General features: G+C 41.5%; 1 long non-coding RNA gene across 1 annotated transcript; it reads left to right on the top strand.

Moving 5' to 3' along the window:
* Positions 1-9,630: 9,630 nt before the first annotated feature.
* LOC123627252 lies at positions 9,631-12,257 on the top strand. Its single transcript, XR_006731222.1, has 3 exons — positions 9,631-9,720; positions 10,934-11,092; positions 11,821-12,257. It is a non-coding gene; the product is annotated as an uncharacterized LOC123627252 (long non-coding RNA).
* Positions 12,258-12,518: the final 261 nt, after the last annotated feature.

Genomic DNA, 12,518 nt, shown 5'->3' with positions numbered 1-12,518 from the left:
GGTGCGGCCTGTCGGAGAGTCCCCGGCCCCCAGGGCCGCCACCAGGGCGTCGCGCGGGAGGGACTGTGAAAGGCGACAACAGAGGAGAAAGAGGGGGCTGGGGACTCATGGCTTTCCAGACCAAGAGTCCCGAGAGTAATTCCTCACTACTATTTATTTATTCTAAGAACAAAAGATCATTTTAAATCATACAAGCAAACAACGCTCTATAGGTATCCCACAGGCAAACAAGTTCTGAAGATTCCAGACAGATTGCGATGACCAGCTACACGACTCAGGCGAGCTTTAAAGATCACCGATAAAGATTAAGATGTTCGGGTGCGCGTCATCCTCAGTAAAGCTTTTTCTAGCCTAAAACAAAATAGGGCCATAAATCTTGGGAGTGTGGCCAGGCCAGTTTTCCAGCAGGTCGGACGGTCCTGGAGCGGGTTCCGCCCGCGGGGACCGCAGTTCCTCCTGCCCTGGGAACGGCCGCGCCATTTGGGAAACAGCCGCGCCCGCAGACGCCACTGCGCCAGCCATCCCCCTGGGGCACCGCGACGGTCCTAGGCCACCGCAACAGGGGCCGGGGCTGCCAGCCGGCCCGAGAGCTAAAATCGCGATTTCCAGTGCTGTGGTGGGAGCGGGCAGAAGGTCCAGGCGCTTGTGGCACTCTCCGGTGGCCGCTCCTGTGCAGCAGCAACTCCCAGGGGTCGGTGATTTACCGCGCTAACCCCATACGGCCGCCGTGCCCGGGCTTGTGGCGGCTGAAAGCACCTCGAAACCGGTTCACATACCGATGCTCACCAAGGGTGCCGACGTGGGGTAGGGGACGCGCCCGCGCCCAGCCTCTCTGGGTTTGGGCCATGCCACTGTCTGCTCTCCTCTCTCTTCTTCTTTCTCAGCTTCGCAGTTTTTCTCAGTTGGATCCCCAGATACCTCTGTTGTCTCTTCCTGTGATCCACACCTGAGCTGCAACTGCTTTCCGCCTTCCTCAGCCCGATATTCTACCTGCAGCAGGGATAATCCGAAAAGCAACGTCTCTAGTTGGCTGTCTTGGCTTTGCACCCTCCCCCGAAAAGATATATTTTGAAAGAATTAAAAATATCACATTACTGATTGCCTCTGGAGAAAGTAGGAAAAAAAGGGATTCATGAAGGGAATAGAATTTGAAATTGAATCTATATTTTATTAAATGCTTATTTATATATGGCAAATATTATAATGGATTATTTTGCATTAAGTGTGTTTGATAAGTTCTTTTTTGAAATGTATAATTTCTCAGGTTTTTTAGGCACAAAATATTAATTTTCAAAGTCAAATAATGAAAAAATGGAAGTCAGACTGATGGTTAGAAAATTATTTTTTATGATAATAATATCCTAATATTTAAAAATTTCTGGCAAGCTGTTTTCTTATATTTAATATATGTAGGATTCAATCTTGTTTTCTTGAAGTATGTGTTTTGATCTTGATATTGCAACATTTTTCATTACCATTTTATCTAATTTAATACTATTTTCACAAAAATGTCAGGTAAGCCAAATTACAAATAAGAATTTGATATCTGTTGTAAATGTCAATCACATTTACAGTTTTAATGTCTCTACTTTATGCTAGTATACAGCAGAGGCTCAATATTCTTTTAATTGTTTGAATACTATTATATGGTTATATGTAATATCTCTAACTTTTTAAAAAGTTATATGAACATAAGAACATTATTATTATTATTATTATTTTTGAGACAGAGTCTCACTTTGTTGCCCGGGCTAGAGTGAGTGCCGTGGCGTCAGCCTCGCTCACAGCAACCTCAAACTCCTGGGCTTAAGCGATCCTACTGCCTCAGCCTCCCGAGTAGCTGGGACTACAGGCATGCGCCACCATGCCCGGCTCATTTTTTCTATATACACTTTTTTTTAGTTGTCCAGATAATTTATTTCTATTTCTAGTAGAGACAAGGTCTCACTCAGGCTGGTCTCAAACTCCTGACCTCGAGCTATCCACCTGCCTTGGCCTCCCAGAGGGCTAGGATTACAGGCGTGAGCCACCGCGCCCGGCCAGAGCATTATTTTTAATAACACTGATGACTGGAAGTCTAACACCTACTGGTAAACAAAGGTAACTTTATTCCTTGAACATAAACTAATAATATACCATGCGGCTCTTGGGATCTTGCAGTGAGGTCAATAAATAGCACCTACTTTCTCCATTCTGGTACTAAACCCAGGGAAGAATAAAGTCAGGGTGTAAATTCCAAAGACGTAATCTCAATCTGCCTTTAGTAAGACACGATTGAAGCATAAGATAAATATTTTATAGTCATTAGCATTTGCCTATTCTAACATCAAATCCTAATTTAGATAAACTTACCCCCTTTATCAATTTAGACAGCCTACCTGCTGTTCCAAGAACAGAAATATACCATGGCTCTGGCACATAGTGAGTTCATTTTGTGTTCCTACAGCAGGAGAGCAGATGCACAGATGGGTGAGGCCACCTTCTTCCAGGCATGTATTTAGGCAGTCAGGTTTATAGAATGATATTGTCTTCAACACTCAGCTTCCAAATTGTCCTCCTCATCATCTCCTTGTCATCCAGCATAGAAAAGAGCATATGGAAGTTTCTTTGTTTTGTTTTGCACTTTTTTAAGGGGTAGGGGATGGGCTGTAAGATTGTATATCAATTTCTTTCACCTTTCCTTACCAAAAATGCATTCACATCGTCATCTCTAATGGAAGAAAAGCTAGACATCGGTGAGCATCCAGAAGACTACACCATGCCACAAAGTGGAGGCAGTGCTGTGCAGAGGTGGCCTTCCATGCAAGGCGATTACTCCTAAAATAGATCAGAAAAATACTTTCTGTAGACAGATTTACTTACAAAATAAAGGAGAAAGGAAGGAATTCACCTTAGGAATTTCCTGTTCTACCTTCAGAGTCAACAATCAGAATGATAGTGTGAAGACAGACCTGTTATTGCAATTAAAGTCATTCCTGCCATATAGAAGGAAACATCAGTAGTGTTCCAGAGGTGACTTTCCACTTAAAAAATTGCTGTGAGTTTTATTCTTTTGTATTAAAATCAACAGTTTACAAATTATTAAAAACCATGAAGGAAAAGTAAATAAGCTTATCTTTAAATTAAGTTCATTAAAGAGAACACTGTTATTTTATTTAATGCTTTGGTAAATAAAATACTGTGGGAGAAAGTAATACAGATGAGAAAATATTTTCAAAGAGTAATTGTCCGCCCATCGGTTGTAGAAAGAAAATGCAATTGGTTTTCCTAGTTTAGTGGTTAATAATTCTTCAAGAAAGCTTAAATCTATTGTTCTTATATATGCATTTTCAGCCACATACAAATTCAACTGGTAGTTAGAAATCATTTTGGTTGCTAATACTAGTCAACCTACAAATTGTAGTTTTTTTAAAAAAAAAGAATGGGTTTTTCTCATGCAAAAAAGTAAACCAAATATATGCATCAAAAGCTGTTATAGAGCCTCAATGACAACCTAGATTTTAGATGTTTTTCATCTTTCAAGTCTGATATCTTTAGGATTTTGGCTGTTACCATATTATTGTTTTCTCATGGTTGTAAATTCACTGCTGTAATGAAGATAACCATGTCCACAGACCAGAGATTAAAAATGTTGTGTTCATGGCAGCACAATTCACTATTGCAAGGATGTGGAAACAACCCAAGTGCCTGTCAATTCATGAGTGGATTACTAAAATTTGGTATATGTATACAATGGAATGTTACTCAATTATAACAAATGACAGTGATCTAGCACCTCTTATATTTTCCTGGGTTGAGCTTGAGCCCATTATCCTCAGTGAGGTATCACAAGATCGGAGGAATATCCTCCACATGTACTCGCCATCAAATTGGTACTAACTGATCAACACTATGGTGCTCACATGGTAGTAATATTCTCCAGGGATTAGGGGGATCAGGGGTACAAACTCACAACTAAGGGTCACAGACATGGTGAGCATTGTAGAGGGGAAGGGCATGCCTCTAAACCTCGCTTGAGTGAGGCAAAGACATAAAATGTAACCAGAAGATATTTGCACTTCAGTGTTTATTGCAGCATTATTCTCAATGGCTAAAATATGGAATCAGCTTAAGGGTTTATCAAGGGATGAATGGATAAAAATGATGTGGTGTATGTATACAATGTACACAATGGAATATTATTTAGCCATAAAAAAACGAAATTTCATCATTTGCAGAAACATGTATAGATCTGGAGGACATTATTTTAAGTGAAATAAACCAGGCACAGAAAGACAAATATTTCATTTTCATACTCATATATGGGACCTAAAAAAAAAATTGATCTCAAGGAAATAGTGAATAGAATGGTGGCTACTAGACATTGGTAAGGGTGGTGGGAAGGGGTAATGAAGAGATGTTGGTGAAGGGGTAATTCTGTTTAATAGAAGGAAGAAGTTCTGATGTTCAGTGGTACAATGGGGCAACTATAGTTGACAATAGTTTATTGTATTTCAGAATAGCTAGAAGTTTTCAAATGCTCCCAACATAAAGCAATGATGAACATTTCAGGTGAATCATGTCCCAGTTGCCCTGATTTGGTCATTGTATGTTGTGTGCTTGTATCAAGATGTAACATGTACTCCATGAATATGTACAATTATTATGCATCAATAAAAAAATAAAAAATATATAACACAAAAGACATAGAAGACTCCATCTTGAAAAATGTAAAATATAGCTGAGAGAAACTAAAGCTTTATTTAAGTGGAGATACAGTCCATGTTCACAGACTAGAAGATTCCATATTGTTATGATGTCAATTCTCCCCAAAATAAACTATAAATTTGATAGCTTCTATCCTAACCAAAAACAACAACAAAAAAAAAATGTTGTGAGCAGGGGAGGGTGGGCCAAAGTCTAAAAGGCTTTCTCCAGTAAAGTGATTGCTTTTCTTATGGCGAAAGCACAACTTTGCCAGGGAATTCTGTATAAACTAACTTTCCAGAAATGTATTATAGAGCCAGCCACTCTAGAGCTAGGCGTGTTAAAGCCTAATGTAGCACCTTGTAGAACTCAGCAATTCCACCTCCCATATATGTGCCTAGAAAAAACAGTCATGGAGGTATTTTCTCTAATAGTGAATTAGAGCTTTGAAATTCAAACTGCTATCACTGTCATTTAGCTAGGGTTTTCCCATTTGGCTAAACCCTAGAGTATCTGTAAAGGTAAATTTTAAAAATTTGAGGTTTATAATTAACCAAGATTTAGACCAATCTTCTGTCTACTATAATCAATGAAAATTGATAATTTGAAGTGATTTTCCTGATGAACTGTAAAATTATTATTATAATTAAAAGTGGATCTCATTAGGTTTAATATATTGGGTTTTTTTTTTAATCTTGTATAACTCAACTTTATTTCTGCCTGTAAGTCCCCTATCCCCTGAATCCAAATTTGGATAGACAGGTAGAAAATTTCTGTTCAGGTATTCTTGCTCCCAGCCACTGCCCCCATAGGTTTGCACAGTAGTTCTAGGGTCTTAGGGACTGTGGATTTTCCCTATCAAATGCTGCTATTTCTTAGTTTCCTTATTTTCTTTTTAAATATCAATTTAATATCTCCATGGTCATTTTTTTTTATTATAGTACTATCCCCAAACTTCTGATAATGTTCTAAAACCTCAGTTTTACTTGTTCTTAGATTGGCTTATATGATTTAAGCAACTTTAAAATAGTTGCAATTGCCCCCCTGAACATGATAAAGAAAATAAAAATGATAGGTTTAGAAGAAAAAAATGAATGAAAGGTATAGTTTATCAAACTTGTTAAGTTTATGTATTTGTGTGGGGTACATACACATCTCATCCAAAATAAACATATTGTCACATAAAGCAGATAAATAATTTACACAGTTTATTATCATAATTTGAATGTGCATTGCCATATTAGTTTTATTTACCAAATCTTTATATAGAGCTCACCATGTGTCAGGCATTATTCTAAATGCTTGATAGATACTCAGTTTCTTCATTAATCCTTATAACAACCCCATGAACTAAGTACTATTATTTCCATTTTGCACATTAGGAAATGGGACACAAAAAGGTTACATAACTTTCCTTATGTCACTCTAATAATAAATGAAAGGACTGTGATTTGAAACCTCCAGAATATGTGCTTTTAACTACTGTACTATGCTGTTAGTCTTGGTTGCTTAAAAGAAAAAAGTGTTCAAAATGTCAACTTCCAGTGCCCATCACTGTTTGGGACTATTAGTATCTGCAAAGAGATGAATTTTATTACCTATCATTCTTATTTCAGGAATATACAATGAATATTTCATAAGTATGTATATTTATGCATGTTACAGATACACACTCACTATAATAAAAATAGTTAAGACTACAAAAAATAGTAAATTAGAAAGGGAAGGAGAGGAATGGAAGAAAGGAAGAAGAAGGAAATGGAAGAAGGAAGGGAGGAAGGAAGGGGAAAAGGCAGGGAAGAAAGGCAGCAGAGTTCCAATGACAAGACAACAGCTAACTCAAATTTGCTATCATTATAAAAAATAAAACAGTTAGACGGAAAGTGAGAAAGATTGGTGATATCATCAGTGGTATACTAGTTTATCAACTCTTTGGTTAAAAAAGTTCTAATTTGTAGTATATGCCAATCAACATAGTGTAAATATTCCCACTGTAGCTAATTTCAAGCTACCAATGTGAAAATTAGATTTTTCAAGCCAATATTGGCCAGCTCCAGCCCACTATTAAAATACAATTAGAAAACTAAATTGAGCGAAAGGGTACATTTCCTCAAGTGTATTTTGAAAACAATCGTAAGTCTGGTTTGGGAGCAATATACTTGCTTATGAATTTGGGTAATCATAAATTTATCCAGAAAAATGGAAAAATTTTGAAAATGAAACATGACACTATTAGTAATTTTGCCTGGACAAGAGTTATAAGCCAGGACTGATGGTAAATGGGGATATACACTAATACTACATATGACTGATAATTTTGATAGAAAATATTAGGTGGATTAGAAATAAAAGGATATAGAGATGAGATCACAATGAAATTATCAGCAGTTTAGGCATGATGAGTGATTAGATCAAGATTATCTACAAGAGAATTGAAAAGAGAGAGCAGATAAAAAGTGTATATCTAATAAGTTTATCCAATTACATAGTGGAAGGTTGCAAGAAGAAAATAAACTGAAAGGACAAGAGATTGCAATGTAACATAAGACACAGAAAAGGAAGTATTTACAATTCTCACTACAGTATTGTACTGAGAAATTTTTCCTCAGTAAAATCTTAAGCATACTAGTAAAATGTGTATGTAAATAATTTGAGAAAGGTAGAAGTTTAACCATCTCTTATATCATTTACATACTTGACCTGTTTTGCAAAAAGTTTCACAAAGTATAGCTGTATTAATACTGCAAACTGCTTTTGGAATATTTTTGTTCTGTGGTTTCATTCAGAAAGATGATCACAGCATTGTTTTCCAAAGGCAGACAGATACTACTTTCTTTGATATCTAAAATTTTTGAAGAAGAAAATAATCGTCTGTGATTTTGTGTTAAAAAAAAAAAAATCTATGACTATTCTTCTGTCAAGGTGCTTATTGGTGAATTGGACCTATTAAATTGTAAAACCATCCAATTTTCCTGTTCCTGCGGTTGTTTGCTCCAGAGCTAGTATGAGAAATTCAGCACTGTATGCAGCAATTTTTCTTTTCTTTGCAATTGCACAAGACAAAGGATATTCCCTTCTATTTTTTAAAGTGATGTTCTTTCTTCAGCATGAGAGTTCTTAAATCATGAAAGCTATTCAAATCATTTCCCACTTTTTTGGAAAATTACATTCACATGAAGGATAATTCTAATTTATTCTGGTGATACAAATATCTCAGTAAATTTCTGTGTGTTTAGGTGAATCATCTTTAGGAAGTCATTCTTAAATTACCAAAAATTATAGTAAAAATAAAACTTTTAATTACAGTCATCTCATATATAAAAATAAGAATAACAAGTTATCTATATGATGTGCCATGTGCACTTTCGGTCATTAAGAACTTTCAAAAATGGAGAAAATAATACACACTTGTTCATCATGGTGATATATGTGTCTGAGTGTGTGTGTATATATTTGTATATATGAAAATCAGCATAAATGTGAAGAGCTACATTGTACTGGTGAGAAAATACAATGACAAAAAATAGGTATAATTTTTAGTACAGATGATACATTATAGTCTTTAAAGTGACATAAATTGTCACATCAATTCCATCTCCCCAAATCAGAATTTGGGGACAATTACAATCAAGTCAGCCTTGATGATCTGATGCTATCTAAGACTTACAATTTTGTTTTACAACTTATTTCAGCAAATACTTTAAGATTCAAAATAACTGAAAGATTTCTATGTTATTGCAGCTCTTCTCCTTTAAACAGGGAGCTGTTATTTGCTAATATTAAGTGAGGCCTCCTCCGTGCGCCTGTGCCCTGGGGCCGCCCGCGCCTCCTCCGTGCGCCTGCGCCCTGGGGCCGCCCGCGCCTCCTCCGTGCGCCTGCGCCCTGGGGCCGCCTGTGCTCTGGGGCCGCCCGCGCCTCCTCCGTGCGCCTGCGCCCTGGGGCCGCCTGTGCTCTGGGGCCGCCCGCGCCTCCTCCGTGCGCCTGCGCCCTGGGGCCGCCTGTGCTCTGGGGCCGCCCGCACCTCCTCCGTGCGCCTGCGCCCTGGGGCCGCCCGCGCCTCCTCCGTGCGCCTGCGCCCTGGGGCCGCCTGTGCTCTGGGGCCGCCCGCGCCTCCTCCGTGCGCCTGCGCCCTGGGGCCGCCTGTGCTCTGGGGCCGCCCGCGCCTCCTCCGTGCGCCTGCGCCCTGGGGCCGCCTGTGCTCTGGGGCCGCCCGCGCCTCCTCCGTGCGCCTGCGCCCTGGGGCCGCCTGTGCTCTGGGGCCGCCCGCGCCTCCTCCGTGCGCCTGCGCCCTGGGGCCGCCTGTGCCCTGGGGCCGCCCGTGCCTCCTCCGTGTGCCTGCGCCCTGGGGCCGCCTGTGCTCTGGGGCCGCCCGCACCTCCTCCGTGCGCCTGCGCCCTGGGGCCGCCCGCGCCTCCTCCGTGCGCCTGCGCCCTGGGGCTGCCCGCGCCTCCTCCGTGCGCCTGCGCCCTGGGGCCGCCTGTGCTCTGGGGCCGCCCGCACCTCCTCCGTGCGCCTGTGCCCTGGGGCCGCCCGTGCCTCCTCCGTGCGCCTGCGCCCTGGGGCCGCCTGTGCTCTGGGGCCGCCCGCGCCTCCTCCGTGCGCCTGCGCCCTGGGGCCGCCTGTGCTCTGGGGCCACCCGCGCCTCCTCCGTGCGCCTGCGCCCTGGGGCCGCCTGTGCCCTGGGGCCGCCCGCGCCTCCTCTGTGCCCCTGCGCCCTGGGGCCACCCTTGCCCCGGGGCCGCCCGCGCCTTCTCCGTGCGCCTGTGCCCTGGGGCCGCCCGCGCCTCCTTCGTGCGCCTGTGCCCTGGCGCCACCTGTGTCCTGGCACCACCCGTGCCTCCTCTGTGCGCCTGCGCCCTGGCACCGCCTGCGCCTCCCTGGCACGGCCTGTGCACCCCTGACACCACCTGCGCCTTCTCTGCACGCCGGCGCCTCCCTGGGTTTTCGGCGACAGCGAAGGATTGTGTGGCTGCAGCCGCGCTCCCAGCCTGTGGGCAGCCGCACCACCGCCCTTAAGTGCCTGTCTCCGGCAAGGTGCGTGTCTTGCAAATACTGACTCCCAGTCCGTTCCTCGCTTGCTTCTCCCTTCTGTTAATACTTTCCTTCTCAGGCAGAAGTTTTTGATACTAGCAAAGAGATACCAGTGTTTTCTTCCGTGGATTTTACTTTGGTGGCGTTATCTAAAAAGTCATTGCCAAACCCAAGGTTACCTAGCAGTATTCTCTCCTGTGGTGTTTTATGGAAGTTTTACGTTTTGTATTTTAACTGAGGTCTGAGCAGTTGAGCCATGGAATGGGAGGGTAGAATGATGGTTGCCGAGGGGTGTTGGGGCGGGGTTGGGCCTCAGGTACCCGGGTGCACACAGAAGGACCAGGTCGTGACATCCGTTGCGCAGCAGGGCGACTGTAGTCAGTAACAGCGTATTGTAGATTTCCAAATAGCTAAGATAGTAACTTCAGATGTGTCACCACAAAAATGATAGGTGAGTGGGCCGATGGATGTGTTAACAACCTTGGTTCAGTTATTCCACACTGTCTACATGTATCAGAACATGACAGTTCACCCCATACATGTATACTATGAGGGTTTGTCAAATAAAAATAACATGAGTTGTAAAATTAGGTCTAAGATTCACTTTCAGTTAATTTTTGAAGAGGAAGGACTGTCTCGATTCTTTCTTTTGCTTTTCTTTTTTTCTTTTTTTCTTTTGTTGGCATATAGATATGCAGGGGTTCCAACATCGTTTTTGAAAAGGCTGTCCTTCCTCCATTACACTGCCTTTGCCTTTTTCTAAAAGGTCAATTGACTATGTTTCTGTGCTTTTATTTCTGGTTTCTCTGTTCTGTTCAGTTGATCAATTTGCAAGTCCTTCAACTTTGTTCCTCCCCTCTGATATTGTTGGCTACTGTGGGTCTTTTACCTTTTCCATATAAACTTTAGAATGAGTTTGTCACTTTGAAGTTGTCAAAATAACTTGCTGATGTTTTGACTGGAATAGTTTTGAATTTATAGATCAAGTAAGAGAATTGTCATCTTAACATTTAGTTCTCCTATCTATGAACATGAAAAATCTCTTCGTTTATTTAGATTTTGATTCCTTTCAATGGCTTTGTAGTTTTCCTTATATAGAGGAAAACTTTGTTGGTTCTTTGGGATTTTTCTGCATAGAAAATTGAGTTATCTGTAAGCAAAGAGCATTTTATTTCTTCTTTCCCAACCTACATATCTTTTATTTCTTTTTCTTAAGGCATTTAGCTAGAAGGGGCTTCAGTTCCCCACTTCAAGCCACCACTTTCAAATCCCTCGAAAAATCAACCACAGCAACCACTTGAAAAAAAATAACTCCGATAAAGTAAATTTCCTTCCTTTCGATTTATGTCTGTGGATAGAAGGCCAACGCTGTCAGGTGAGCCCTTGTTATTTAATTAACATAACCCATACTCACAGTCCATGCGGTGGAGACAATTGCAACAAAAAGCCTGTCTTCAAGGCCGTGCCTTACAAGAGCCATTTAGGATTCAAACTGATTTTAGACAGGCAAAATAGGATGCCATTTCCACTCTCTGGAAATGAAAAATGCAAATCCAAAATGTTAACCTAGTGCACAGTGAAGAACAAAATCATACTATAATTATATTCATCTTAGTCCTGTGATTATGTGTATGAACATGAAGAAAGACAAACATCAAGGAGAAATCAATGGAGAATGGAATTGTGTGTATAGGGGGTAGTTGTTAACATTTCCTTATGCCAATTTATACTTTTAAATGGAAGCATGTATTTCTGTGATAAAAGTAGAAAATCTAGAAAGGCATTTTAAAAAGTATCTTTGCAAAAGCTAAAAGTTCTTACAATTAAAAAGGAAGTCATGAAGCTCGTGTCACACAGTGTTACCCACTGGCATTTATACCAGAATTTGCCATTACAAATTAGACATTACTTGCTTTTAAAACTGCTTGAATTATGCAACCATTCAAACTAAAATATAAAAATATGAAATGTTTCCATCATTTAATATCTATCATTAAACTGAAAAAGCAAGATGTTTTAAAGTCTCTGGGGAAACTTTAAGTGAAAACGGGAAGAGGGTAACACTGGGAAATGCTTATATCTGTTCTCTTTAACGTTTTACAGAGCACACGCCCTGTGCCGGTCACATAAGCTGCTGCAGGAGGCTCCTGTGTCGGGGGTCCCCATTCTTCACCCTCCGCAGATGCATCCCCTTCTCCACGTGGAGACTCCTCGGTTCCTTCCATTGAAGAGACAGCGCTGCCTCTCTGGACCCTTGACTCTGAGTCAGGCCATGTGACTTGTTCTGGTCAATGGGATGCCTGCTGATGTGACACCTGAGGAGGCTCAGGACAGACTTGTGTTTTTCTGTGCCACTGCTGTGAGCGTGTGCCTGGGCTCTGGCTGAGGGATGAGGTGTGAGGTGAATCATCCCAGATGGGGCCATCCTGGACCATCCAACAGCAGCTTCTCTGGACAGGTAAGAGACCCCAGTGAGAGGAGAGCATTGCTGAGCCAGAGTGTGGACGTGCAGGCCTGTGAGCTCATTGTTTCGGGCCAGGGGAGTTGGGAGGGTTGGGGGGTGTGGTTGTCCCAAAGCATCATCATGACAGGAGAGGACAAATGGGTACAGCTGCCCATAGTTTCTACCAACCATTTGTCAGTAACATTTCTATGTTATAATAGTAGTAGCAAATTAGATATCAGTAGATTTAACATACTTGTAGAGTTTCTGTATTTCTTTATAAAAAATACCCTTGAGATGTAATTCACCTGTTTAAATTGGGCAGTTGAATGACATTTTGTGTATTTGTAAAGTTTTA

The sequence above is a fragment of the Lemur catta genome, chromosome 24 (assembly GCF_020740605.2).
Source record: "Lemur catta isolate mLemCat1 chromosome 24, mLemCat1.pri, whole genome shotgun sequence".
NCBI classification, from domain to species: Eukaryota; Metazoa; Chordata; class Mammalia; order Primates; family Lemuridae; genus Lemur; species Lemur catta.
This window is presented reverse-complemented; position numbering and strand designations above follow the sequence as displayed.